This window comes from Coptis chinensis, chromosome 4 (genome assembly GCF_015680905.1).
Source record: "Coptis chinensis isolate HL-2020 chromosome 4, ASM1568090v1, whole genome shotgun sequence".
In the NCBI taxonomy this organism is placed as follows: domain Eukaryota; kingdom Viridiplantae; phylum Streptophyta; class Magnoliopsida; order Ranunculales; family Ranunculaceae; genus Coptis; species Coptis chinensis.
The window spans coordinates 97,422,041-97,433,196 of NC_141459.1; the positions used below are offsets into that span (position 1 = coordinate 97,422,041).

Sequence of the window (11,156 nt, forward strand, 5' to 3'; positions counted from 1 at the left end):
ACTTTCGTCTTAACATTAACTTCCAACTTCCAACTCTCAACTTCAAGAGTGATGGTATTTCCGAACAGTGATTTCACAAAAACTTGCATCTGTAAGAATACAAATTGAAACATTAACATCAAAATATAATTACATGATGGTCCCTTACATGATTTAATATTCAAGGTTAAACCATACAACACGAATCATAAAACCATACAACACTACATATCTTACTTAATCATGGTTTCTAGATATCACAACACAGAAAGCAAACCTGAAAAAAAAAATAGAATTGTATTTATAGAGTTCAGAATAAGTTTGGGTAATGAGAATTTGGACTCGGAGTCGGTTTAGAAAATCCAGATCCGTATCCAAATAGGTCTTTTTTGTAATTGTTGGACTTGGGCTTTATTTGACCCGACCCATTCATAGTGATTTGATGATTCAGTATAAGAGTTCTCCACTTCTCTGAGTCGGCTGCGGTTTTGTTATTCTGGATCTGGGATGCTTTTCTCTCTTCACCTTAATGGTGGATTCTATTATTCATAGTCTCTCATGCGAAAGCAGGTTTGCTACAGTTATTTGTTTTAGCAACTAGTATGCTTTACAATAAAAAGTCAGTATATGTATATGTTAGTGTTTTGTTTTACTGTTCACTTATTATGTTATGCGAGGGATTTGGTATGATTAAACGGGTGAACTTTCACTCTTCCGTGTTTTCTCTGTTTAAAAATATTGCTGGTAGCCAGTCCTGCTGGAGGACGTGGTTACTCTTTAATAGGGGTACCCCATCAATATGCAGAACGTGGTTACCCCCTAATATGAATGGCTTATAGCTCTGTTGGTGAAGTGCTGCCAGTGTCAGAAATACCAAAAAAGCTTATAGGATTATAAAGAAAATTAGTAGTATGACTAAAGAAGCACAGTGGAGCACATCTGATGAAGAAGCACAGTGGATCACATGGGATGAAGAAGTACAATTTGGAGATAAGAAAGAAAAAATGTTATTAGTTGAGAGTATGTGTAGACATAAGTCAAACACTAACTATATCTTGCAAACAAGAGATCTTTATTGAGGGTATTATCGTGTGGCATGGACTGTTCGGTATTATCGTTGTGGCATGGACTGTTCGGTATTGGGTCACCTGGGAAATTTCATTTGATCCTCGACGAAATCCAAAGACCTGTAATGTTTAGACACTTGCCTTAGGCGAAATTGAATTGTTTGGCAGCGCAAATATGCTCTTCATTTGAAATGATTTGTAGGGTGGATTTCTTTTACGTGCTTGGAATGACATGAATTTCAAGGGCTTGATTCCGTTCTTACATGATGGCAATGGTACAATGAAAGGATATATCATTTATTTTATTAAAGGTCCAGCTAGAAGGCAGCGTATGGCAATTCCAATGTTACATTGTGGTTTTCTCTTCTTTGTAATATGAGCATTGTCTCTAATGTACCATATAGGTATATAGATTATGGTATTGACTCGTGGTGACACTGCCACTCATGTATCATTGTGATTCTGGTTTTCATTTCAGTTTTTTTGAATGAGATGCTATCCTAGTTTCAGTTTGTTGGATTTCGAAAGTGATTTCTATATTGTTTGTAACTAGGGTATGCCCGTGCTTATGACCCGTGAGACCTCAACGCGCTGTCGCTACCCGAAACTCGTTCGTACCGCCAGCGTCTGACGTCTGTCGACGCGAAACAACACGTCACGTCTTCGGCACAAGGCCAGCCGTGCTTTCGGCACGAAACAACTCGTCACGCCTTCGGCGCAAGGTGTATGTGCGCCTTCGGCGCGAAACAACTCATCGTGGCGCAAGGCCAACCCAATTGCTCATTATCCATAAGTCCAATAACATCAATTGGGTCAACCAATTGTGCAGTACCATATCAAATTTGGAGGCCCAACAGTTTATAAGCCCAGCCTTTTGACTAATTTTTGGATGCTTACTCCCACTATTACTATTTTTTTTTAATTAATCTCATGCTCATGGTTCCAAGCCCATAAAAGATTCAACCCATAAAAATTTTGTTTAACTTTTTTGTGTGGAGGTGGGTGAGGTGAGAAAAACTGTTTAACTCACCCCATAAATTTTTTTTAATTCACTCTTCATGAGTTTTGAGTGGCTATGGTTAGGGGGTGTGTCGACTACATCTCACCTTATGATGTGGAATCTGTCCTCCACTCCTCCCTGTTTTGTTAGATAGAAGATGTTTTTGTTTTTTGAATTTGCGAAACTGGAATCTTCAATGTCTAGATAGAAGATGTTTTTGTTTTTTGAATTTGCGAAACTGGAATTTTCAATGTCTGAAATGAGTTACCAGGATCATCATTAAATTGAGAATGTAAATGTATCAATCGGGAACTCAGATGGAAACCGAACATTTAGAAGATTGCAATTCTTTCTGACACTTCAATTCGTACAGGTTGGGCTGCTTTCTTTAGGATACTCCTTGTTCTACATTTCCAATGTCTTCTATGCAAGTGAGCCTTCAAGATGTTCTCCCCATAAAAATGAAGTCCTCTCAACCAAGTTGGAACTATTTGTTTTCAAAATTTATTGCAATTTCATTTCCTTGTTCCTTCACTTGCTTGCTCAGGACTGCTCGATTTTAAATAATACAGTGTTCACTTTCACAAACAACAAGTGATGTTAATTATTTTGTGGAGCTAGCCGGATTTCTTGTTTATGTATCGTAAGCCTTGCAGTGGTCTTCTTTCCTCGCACAAATTCCTAATAGATGAAATCACAACTTGATGCAGGAACGTTCCATCTAAGTTTGTAGCAAATGACCAATTCGATATAATGAAGTCATTACGTAATTCTGACAAACTTTGTTTTAAGTTTGTAGCAACTACTTGCCAAATGGTATTGGAACCTGAAGTTGTGCACCCTTTACCAAGACAAGCAACACCCATCCTATCACTGTACCTGGCAAAGTACACTGAATTTTGTCCTGCAAACTATATATACGAAGAAGATGTGTGTGAGTGCGTCATAAGAACCATGACAGTGCACGGCCTTCTGATTATTCGATATATTTTTGTAAAATACTACTATCTAATTACCGAAAACCCTAGTATAGTGAGATTGTCTCAAGCCCTAGTGATAATCAAGTTGATTCTGTTGGCAGACCTGGTGATAATCAAGCAGCTTTAGAGTTGTAGATTAGGATTTGTTAAGCTCAAAGATGTTTTATTAGATTGCATATTTAACCTGTCATGTTTTTCACCAACTTGGTCCTTCAATAGATTGATTGAGGGAGTTGGTTGAATGTATGATGAAAGGGTACTCATCCGAGTTTTCTCTGTATAAACAAGTCATATTTCTAGTCTTCTCAGTCAATTGGGAAAAGGTTTGTGCTTCTTGTTTCTGGATTGCGTATTAATGAGATTGATTAAAGAAGCCAAGAAGGAGGCTGGGGATATTTTGCATGCAAAGAAAGAGGAACGATGTGGAATGACCAAAGAAGCACTTGAAATGTTAGGTTTGATGTATATATAACATAAGTTTGTGCTCTACGATGAAGACTGGATACATGGTGCAATTATTTGAAACTATTGTAACTCGAGTTAACAGGTATGATGTATCATGTATTATTCATGTGTGTGCTCTTACAATTTGCGTATTTCACAAAGAAATAAAGGTTAAGTAAAACATTTTGTTGTCTAAGTTTAGACTGTAAATTTGATCTTTTATGTGAATGGGAATGTACAAAATGCTTACTAATTCGTTTTTTATAATTTCATGAAGGGCCAAACGTGTATCAACATGTTGAAAATTAATTCTGCAGTAAAAGTTACCATGTAAATTGGACAGCGTACTGTTTAGAAAATGATCTTCCAAGCCTAAAACACTAGTGTTTTTCACTGATGATGCTCTAAACAAGTGCTCTTTTGTCGAATGTGTTCCTCATCTAACAAAGGGTTCGCAATTACCTCTTCTTAGAGAAAGTTGTAGATTAGGATTCCTAAAGCTCAAAATGTTTTGTTTGACTCCCCTTTTTTTAAGGAGTTGGTACTCGTTTGTGTTTCCTCTGTATAAACACGTCATCTCTTTCTGGTCTTCTTGTCAATTGCTTATGTGATTTGATCAGAGAAGGTTTGTGCTTCTTGTTTATGGATTGGCTATTGATGAGACGATCAAAGAAGCACATAGGAAAGAAGCGGATGGCTGTAGCACAGAAGTTGATCCAAAAGCACATAGGAAGGAAGTGGAAAGTTGTACGATGCATGGAGGTCGAGGGATGTGGAATAAAGAAAGACGAGGGTGATGATATGACCAAGGAAGCATATGAAATGGCCAAAAAGCACAAGGTTATAATTATAACATTAGTTATGTAATGTAAATTATGAAGGAAAACTTTGACAACTTGGTGTTAGTGTTTGAAATTATTTGAAGTAGGTTAGCATATATGTACACTTACAATAACCCTGCAGTTTAACAAAGAATGAATATTAAGAACACTATTCTGTTGGATGAACTGTGCAAATTAATCCTCTTCCAGAGCAAGTTGGATAATTTTACGCATAGGCTGTTTCACTGGATGCCCATGAAAAGTCTTGAACATACAACAAAGAAGAGTAATGTATTTCTCAGTTAACTGTTCCTGGATGGAGTGAAAACAAAGTCAAACTAAGAAGGTTAAGAGTTGCTTCAATGTGTTCACGAAGTAATTCCAAGTGGTCATCCACGAAGACTGGATCGCCTCCCTGTCATGCACCTTAATAATCGGTTTCAGAGTTCAGTACCACAAAGATGCATGCTTTTTCTTCCTCAAAGACTAGCTCTTCACATGATGACAAGTTGCGAACTATATTCCTTCTAAACTATGCGGTCTGCCAAGCTAGGTTTGGTCATTCCTAAGTTGTATCCCATTGAGAATGAGGATTTGTCTGTCCAGTGAGCTGTCCTGTGCCTCATGGGCTTTGTTTTTCACATCATCCGTCTATATTGGTGGATCTCAGCATCACTAGGGCGCCGCCATGTTCCTTTGCACTGACAAATACTTTCACTAGAAAAATCACATTACTCCAGATTTGTAATCTGACATGGTTTTAACATTGAAATCGGCTTCTTAGCAAATATGAATAGTGATATATTGGGAAAAGGACTACCACAGTAAATCGTTGTTTTGAGATTCTCAATAGTTTATGCATGATATCTCTTCAAGTTCAATAACTTCTCTTGTTCACAATATACGTACTGAGTTTACAAGTACCCTCCCTGGAAGATTGCGAAAGGATCTATCCATTCCATTAGGTTGTTTCCCTATGTATATAAGGAGCTATGTTGCTTATAGATCCATCCCTTCTCCTGAACGTCATGTTTGCTAGCGCAATACGTGACGCCCTTAACAACAGATAACCAAGCTTAGTCTTATAAGGTTGCACATTGATCTGAATAAGTTCCTTCACCCATTCACTATTTTGGATAAGTGGTTAACACTTGAGTTCTATCAATGTTTTTATCAGACTAACAAGTGTAAGGACCTTTCTTCTGCATGAATCTCCTAACCCCCCGCAAGTAGAACTCCGGACCTCTCGGTACAAACGAGGTCCGCCATTGATCTTGTTGGGGATTACACCAATACCAATCGGTTCCCCACTACCGCAGATAACTTGTATGAACACAATTCAACTCGGACAAAATCTAAATATCAACTACAACCTATACTAACATGCCCAACTTCATTAAACAACTATCAACAACATATAATAATGTAAAGCGGTTAAACAACAAACCACAACACAAAGATTTACCGTGGTTCGCCAATGATGCCTACTTCCACAAGAGCGGTTCTTAATAAAATGGGAAGGAAGATTACAATCTCTCCTTTTCGGTCTCTCACCTTACTAGTTCACTCTTATCTCTTTCTGAGGTTGTATCTCTCAGTAAGGTTATCTCTCTTTGTTTTAGTCCGGATTCCAATCCTCCGACTTGTTTGGTTACATTAGGTTAGGTTTTCCAAAACCTTGATTTTTGGTTTTTATCTCCAAAACCAAATTCAGCGGATCTTGTAGCAAGGCCCACAAAATTTATGCTGGCCCGCGCGCTCCTTTGGCCCTTGAAGTCGTGGCGAAGGCTGAACACGGCGCGCTGGCGCTTTCGCTTTGGCGGGTATTAAATACTATTATTCTTGGAGCTCGGCGGTTCGCCCTTCTGGCCAGGCGGCCTCGACTTCGGATGTCGAGTTTGCCCGTTTACGTCGGCTCCGGTTTCTCTCCTCATGTGAGGGATAACTCGACAATCTCCCCCCCGAGCGGTGAGGGGCTACCTCCATGCAATTGCCAAATCAGCGGGGAGGAGTGTCTTTGCCATTCCGCAATAGCCTGACAAACATCAAACTTACCTTCGGTAAGACTTTGGTCATCATATCCGACCCGTTCTTGTCGGTATGGATCTTCTCGATACCGCAAATGCTTGTCTTGAGTACTTCTCTAATCCAATGATAACGCGTGTATGTGCTTGGATCTAGAATGAAAACTTCGGATCCTTGCTCAAGTGGATGGCGCCTTTATCACATACATAGAACTACAAACTGTTTTACGCTTTAGCCCTAGTTAGTTCGAAGAACCTCTTCATCCATAGCAACTCTTTGCAACACTTTCGGTGGCTGCAATATACTTTCGGCTTCGTAGTGGAGAGGGCAACACACTTTTGCAACTTAGATTGCCAAGCTGCTCCCCCCCAAAGTAACCCGGATAACCGGAGGTGGACTTCATCGAAGTCAACATCACCGCCATGTATGCGATCGGTGTTAGCCTTCAAGTAAGGGGCTTACTTCCACCAAAACACAAACATGATTTGGAAGTGCCTTTGAGATATCTCAATATCCACTTAACACCTTCCCAATGTTCTTTACCGGTTTGATGTAAATCGCTTACCACCCCAACGGCGAAAAGCAATATCCGGTCTAGTACACACCATGGCATACATCAAATGGCCCACTGCGGATGCATAAGGAATCTTTTCCATCGACTCTGCTCATGCTCACCCTTAGGACACATCTCTTTGGTCATGCGGACCTGGCCACCAAGCGGACCGATCCGGCCGGCTTGATCCATGTTGAATCTCTTCAACACCTTCTCAATGTAGCTTTCTTGAGAAAGCCACAACTTTCCACTCTTTCTGTCACGAGTGATCCGCATCCCAAGTATCTGCTTTGCTTGACCCAAATCCTTCATCTCAAAGGACTTACTCAAGTCTTTCTTCAGCTTGGATATCTTGTTGATGTTTGAGCCAACTATTAACATATCATCCACATACAACCGATAGCCTGATGAAATCTCCATCCGGAAATCTCCGAACAAACGCCAATGATGATGGGGCGGACTTCTTGTATCCTTGCTTCACCATAAAGGAGTCAAACTTTATGTACCAATCGTCTCGGTGCTTGCTTCAACCCATACAAGCTCTTTATCGGCTTGCATACTAGGTGCTCCTTGCCTTTGACCTCAAACCCTACGGGTGGTCCATGTAGACATCTTCTTCAAGGTCTCCATGAAGAAAAGCATCTTAACATCTAGCTGCTCAACCTCTAGGTTCATACTTGCGGCCATACCCAATACCACCCGATAGAAGTCATCTTCACTCACGGAGAAAAAATCTCATCAAAGTCAATCCCTTTCCTTTGACCGAATCCGCTTCCACAACAAAGGCGAGCTTTGTGCCTTGGGTGAGGATTGTTCTCCCATGCTTGACTTTGTATATCCACTTATTCTTGAGAACTTTTCTCCCCGGGTTTCTCAACTAACTCATAAGTGTGATTCTTATGCAAAGAATCCATCTCGTCATGCATGGCCTTCAACCACTTTTCTTTTTGTGCGTACGCTTCAAGTGCCTCTTGATAGTACATAGGTTCTCCACCATCCGATAGTAGCGTGCGTTATGTGGTGGATACTGGTTGAAGCTATTCTCCCTCTCGGACCTCCTTGCCCCATCTGGCGGTGCCTCGGGGAGGATACACTTCGCTTTGCTCGGTGGTGGTTCATGCATCTCATCTGCATCTTCTATACCAATAGGTTCTATCCCATCATGAAGCAATAGGATTCTCATCATGAGCTTCAAACTCATGGTTCTCTGCATTCTCAATGCCTTACGCGCGTTCCACGGTAGGAACTTCGGTTACGAATCAACAAGATCATTGGTGAAAGCTTGTAGCTTCTCACCTCCTCAAAGTCTCTGCTATGGTTTGGTCTTCCAGGAACCTGACATCTCGACTTGGATTACCTTCTTGTTAATCGGATCATAGAGTTTGTAACCAAACTTTTCATCTCCATAACCCGTAAAAATGCACCGCTTGGCTTTGTCATCAAGCTTGAATCTCTCATCCTTCGAATATGCACAAATGCCACACCCAAATACCCTCAAGTATCCATAATCAACATCTCTGCTGACCATACTCTCTGCGGATAATCACTATTCGGAGGCTTTCTTCGGTGACGAGTTGATCACATGCACTACCAGTATGCGCATTGCTTCTACCCGGTAGCTTCTAGGTAGCTTAGAGTGAGATAACATGCATCTTATCCTCTCTACAATGGTGCGGTTCATTCTCTCTGCTATTCCATTACATTGCGGTGTCTTGGGAACGGTGCGCTCATGGCGAATCCCATGACTCGGCAATACTCTTCAAATGGCCCAATGTACTCACCCCATTTATCGGCGAATACACTTCAACAACTTCCCGGTCTCTTTCCACCATCTTTGTGGAATTTCTCAAACACGCCAAGTACTTCATCCTTGGTCTTGGGGACTATAGGCCCATATCTTTCTTGGCCGCATCATCAATGAATGTCAAAAGTCTGAAAACTCCCCGGTGGGACTTCACTCTCATAGGACCACATAAGTGCGTATTGCACTAGCTCGAGGGCGGTGTCCTTTCTCTGTGAGATCGGAATCTTTGGAAAGACACCCTGCGTGTTGCTTTCCTACCAAACAATGAGTACATGTACTTAAATGTGTACCTTTAATGTCCGGCATGGCCTTTTGCTTAGCAGAACTTCCATCCCTTTTATGCCCATGTGACCACGGTCTCTTGTGCCACCGTTCGGATGAAGCTTCTTCTTACGCGCGTTAAACTTCTGCTTTACACAAACTAGCACGTGTTTTGTAAAGAGAGCAAGTTTTCTTTCCTCGGCTGCTTTCTGATGGAACCTGCACGTGGGTTTCCATACCCGTTACCAAACGAGTTTACAAAGCCATCGTCATCTAATTTCCCAGCCGAAATTAGGCTTAACCACATGTCGGGGGACATGTCTTACATCCTTGAGTGTCAAGGTGTAGCCGACATTGGTTTCTACATGAACATCTCCAATGCCTATAATCTTGAGACTCCATCATTTACCCATCTTCACCTCACCAAAATCACCAGATTTGTAGGTAGTGAAGAAACTCTTGTGGGGTGTGACGTGGTAAGAAGCACCTGTATCTACCACCCACTCTGTACCCTGGCATGAAGTGCTCAAGCATAACTCGTCACCTTCTGACACAATTCCTACTTCACCATGTGAAGCGATATCTGTATGCCTCTACCGGTGGTGCTTTCTTTCAACTCTAACTTGTCTTCATGTACGGTACTAGTCTTCTCATCCCTCTTCAATTCTATGCATTCATATTTGAAGTGGCCATGGATACCGCAATAATTGCACGACAAGTCTTTCTTAGGAGGTCTGCTCGCGCTCCTAGATTTTCTTTTGTCATCATCTCTAGAGTGAGATGGTTTTCTGCTTTTGCCTCTCTCTTGCTTTTCTGTAACAAGGATCTCTGAGTGACAGGAGCTATTCTGTGCGTCCTTTCTTGTCTTCTCGTTGAGGTCTTCTAAAATCTTCCACGGTGAAAGTGGTCTCTTAGGATACAAAGGCGGATTACATTGTTGTCAATCCGTTGTCTAATGCACCCAATCGCTTTTTCATCAAGCGTCTTCCAATCGGCATCGGATACTGTATCCGGTTTTACTCCCCCATTCTCAATGGGTTGTGCCAGGTCCTCGCAATAAAGCAAGTCTTCCATCCTGACTTTCCAGATAGTGTAGTTCTTCCTATTCAGACTCATCATGCGAGTGTTCACGGAATGGTCCATCTCTACAAGTTATTTAACCTCAAATCTTCTCTCAGGAATTTCGTCAAACACCTTCTGACAAAGATTCGGATAACACCCTAGGCTATTCTAACCAAGGCTCTGATACCACTTGTTGGGGATTACACCAATACCAATCGGTTCCCCACTACACAGATAACTTGTATGAACACAATTCAACTCCGGACAAAATCTAAATATCAACTACAACCTATACTAACATGCCCAACTCGCTAAACAACTATCAACAACATATAATAATGTAAAGCAGTTAAACAACAAACCACAACACAAAGATTTACCGTGGTTCGGCCAATGATGCCTACTTCCACAAGAGCCAGTTCTTAATAAAATGGGAAGGAAGATTACAATCTCTCCTTTCAGTCTCTCCCTTACTAGTTCACTCTTATCTCTTTCTGAGGGTTGTATCTCGTAAAGGTTATCTCTTTTGTTTTAGTCCGATTCCAATCCTCTCGACTTGTTTGGTTACGTTAGGTTAGGTTTTCCAAAACCTTGATTTTTGGTTTTATCTCCAAAACCAAATTCATGAATCTTGTAGCAAGGCCCACAAAATTTATGCTGAGCGCTGGCGCTCCCTTTGAGCGAAGTCGCTGGCCGAAGGCCCGACATGAACCTTGGCTCACTTTGACTTGGTCGCCTCTATGTTCTTGGAGCTCTGGCGGCGCGCGCCCTCTTGGCTGGCTCGACTTCGGATGTCGAGTTTGCCCGTTTCGTCCGGCTCGGTTTCTCTCCTCATGTGAGGGATAACTCCAACATCTAATGGCCAACCTCTAAAGATAAGGGGAGTAAATTACAATAAGAGTGGGTGTTGCCGGATGATGAACTTGACAAGCTCAAACTTTAAGTCAATGAGTAAAGTTCGGTCGGACTAAGGACTAGTACAATCGTAACACGGTTGACCACTTCAACGAGCCATCGGGACTCATGTGATTATTTCATGGACGCCGAGAACAAGCGGTACATTCTACTACAATTTACTACTAAACACACATTCTAATCCTGCGTTAGGTCTACCAAAATTAAAAACAAGGAAACGACTCAAGCCACATTAAGTTTTCCAC

At 41.4% G+C, this 11,156-nt stretch overlaps 1 long non-coding RNA gene across 1 annotated transcript; it reads left to right on the forward strand.

Annotated features, from left to right (window-relative positions):
* Positions 1-472: 472 nt before the first annotated feature.
* Positions 473-4,460, forward strand: LOC147506025 (uncharacterized). Its single transcript, XR_015193560.1, has 2 exons — positions 473-549; positions 2,420-4,460. It is a non-coding gene; the product is annotated as an uncharacterized LOC147506025 (long non-coding RNA).
* Positions 4,461-11,156: the final 6,696 nt, after the last annotated feature.